This window comes from Leptonychotes weddellii, chromosome 1 (assembly GCF_054177405.1).
Source record: "Leptonychotes weddellii isolate Sample4059 chromosome 1, ASM5417740v2, whole genome shotgun sequence".
Lineage (NCBI taxonomy): Eukaryota > Metazoa > Chordata > Mammalia > Carnivora > Phocidae > Leptonychotes > Leptonychotes weddellii.
In genome coordinates, this window is record NC_138369.1 from 79,998,107 (window position 1) to 80,001,253 (window position 3,147).

Below are 3,147 nucleotides of genomic sequence, written 5' to 3' on the forward strand. Positions count from 1 at the left end.
AAAAAAAAAGGGAGAGAATGTGATCAGGCAGGAGACTAGAACAAAGCCATACACTAGAGATTCAGGGTATATTTTAATCTGTTAGAAGAAACTGTATCTCAAAATTTTAAAGAGAGAACAATTTATATATATATGCCAAAAATAAGGGTAACTACTATGAATGGATAGAATATGACTGTAAAAATGAAAAATAAAAATGTTTTTTAAAAAAGGGATTGATAAGATGTTGGTTGAATGGGGAAAAAGAAAAATTAAAAAAAAAAACGACAGTTAAAAAAGAAATTAACTTTGAAAGACTAAAGAATTATGGTAAAAAAGCCATGAATTCTATGTGCAGTATTCCCCTAGCGCTGGAGTTCTGACGTTCTCATTGATCAGTAAACTTGGTCTTGGCTGGCTTTTCTTGCTGAGCTTCTGGGGAATGGGCCTGTTGCCGTGGTTGCCAAATGTCTTTGCCGGAGGCGGAATTGCCCCGCACTTGCTGGTCAGGGCTAAGTAATCTCAGGTTTGCTCTCGGGAGCTTTTGTTCCTTGCAAGCTTTCAGTACAGCCTTGGAGGACAAGAGTGAAAATGGCGGCCTCCCAATCTCCGCCCCAGAGGAGCCGAGAACTCAGGGCCCCGCTCCTCAGTGCGCCCCCATAGAAAAGCCGTCAGTCACTCCCGTCTCCCCCGTCTCCGGCCGCACTCTGTGCTCACCCGGCCTGTGACCAAGCGTTTCTATCTCTGGCACACAGCCCCGTGTGGTGTCTCCAAACCTCGCAGATCCCTGCGGTGCGCCCCCGTGCCGCTTCTTCCGGGGGAGCAAGGGGAGTCTCCCTGGATCTGCCGCTTGTTGGGTCCCTGCTGGAGGAGCAGTGGCCCGACTGTGCCTTGGATCACGGTTTATGGCAACCCCGAGCTGAGAGCCCACGCCTCGGCTCCATCTCTACAGCCGGCTTCCCCGCTCCGATTCCTGGGATCTCTGCCACACTCGGGCACCCCCGGACTCTCTGTGACCCTGAGGGTCCTGAGACCACACTGTCCCGCGAGGGTTCCACTCCCCGCTTAGCCACTGGAGTGATGTCCCTCAGTGGAGCCGACTTCTAAAATTTCCAATTTTGTGCTCTGGGGCTCTATCACTTGCCAGAAGCGGCTGATGGAGGCCCCCTCCCCCGCCGTCTATCCTCCAGAATATCGCCTCGGATTCACTTCTCTGCACGTCCTACCTTCCAGAAAGTGGTCACTTTTCTGTTCAGAGAGTTGTTGCTATTCTTTTCTTCGATTTCCTGTTGAGTTTTTAGATGTTCTGAATGGTTTGATCCCTATCCAGCTGAATTCCTGAGAGCAGACGAAATCCAGGTCTCCTACTCCTCCGCCATCTTGCTCCGCCCCTTTATAATCCAATCTTTAAAAGAAAATCCTTAAAATAGAAAGCTGTTTTTGCTATGGAACAGCTTAGTAGGAAAGCTCTGAGGAAGGTTCTCTGCTAAGTGCTCTTAGGCAATGTTAATATATTTCACCCACAACCAGGTTCTCTAATTTTGAAGGAGCCAGAACGTTACTGTGTCATAGAAGGTATAAACCCAAAAGGGCCTTTTATTATATTTGGATAAATTGATTTGTTACAATATAAAGTTCTGTATGCTTTCAGTTTTCTCTTCTGTCTGCTTCTTTACTTAGTTGGAAGGATACAGAGAAGGCTAGAGTTCCTGCTTTGGCTGTCATCATAGAATAGAGGAAGGGTAGAATTGAAAATGAGGAGAATGAGGTGAGATAGTTCTCTAAACTATGTGGTTCATGTAAAATGGGGTTAAGAGTTTGTGGGTTCCTGCTTCTTTGACAGTGACTTTATCACCTTAACTCATCTCTGTGGTGGGTTCTAGTCATTTTGGACAGAGATGTTTAGTGTAATATATGTGACTGTTTCCACTCTGGAAGTGGAGGATTTGGTGTGGGTGACAGGAAAACTTCTGGAATGACTTTGCCTGGTTCTGGAATAAAAGAGATTACTGGTCTCATTCTTCAGATGGCATTAACCGAGCAACATGTACAGTTTAGGAATCTGGCTTTCAGTAGAGCTCAGCTAAGAAACTAGAGCTTTTAGCTTCCCTCTAAAATGGGCAGGATAATCTCCTAAAAAAAATAAATGCTCAAAGTAGGTACACATCTTACATGCGAAAAGTACAGTACTAAATTCTTTACATTTGTTACCTTTTTTAGTTCTCATATCATCCTTAGTCATTTGTTTAACAAACATTTTTTTCAGGTCCTCCTATGTACTAAGCACTATTCCAAGCACTAGGAATTACAGCATTGAATAAGAAAAATTTCTACACTGAAGTGGTATTCTCACCAATTTAAAGATAAATCTGAGTTTCATAGCGAACAATTGATTTTTTTCAGTGTCCTATAGCTTAGTAACTCATGGAACTGAGATTTAAATCCTATTTTGTCTGATGCCAAAGATTTTAAACCACCTAGAATGATTTCTTGAGGGTTTTGTTAAATGTTGTGGTTACTGTAACCACAATTACAGTTTATTTACATTGTTGTCCATACCACTAATTATGCCAAGGGTATGTTCTCCAGCCCTATTTTCAGCTCTGTTTTTTTGTATTCTATAATAGCTGGTAAGAAAAACATAAAATTTTGCATTTCTGGCAAACTTATGTCAAGCATTCTTAGCCTATCCTCCAATGAGTGCATATTGGTAGTGACTACATAAATGCTTGATAGGCAGAGTTTAATAGCAATCTGTCTTTTAGTTTGGTTTTTAACATTTTATTTTTTATTTGAAATGTCCTTATTTTGAGTAATATATTCATACAGTTCACATTTCAGGAAATGCAAAGGGTATGCAATATAAAGCTCCATTATATTCCTAAACCTCAACCAAATATTTCTCTTTCCCCGAGGCAACCATTTTGCCAGATATTTGTGTATCTTTCCAGAAATATTTTAAAGCATATACAATCAAATACATATATATTTCCTTTTTTTCCTTTTTTCATGTATGAATATATCCTGCAGATCTTTCCATATCCAACACAGATCTGTTTATTGTTTTAGACAGCTACATGGATCCCATTGATTTTAGTCAGTTAAGAGTAATGGTTAGTCATGGACCCTGTAGCCAAACTGCATGCATATATGCGTACCATGAATCTG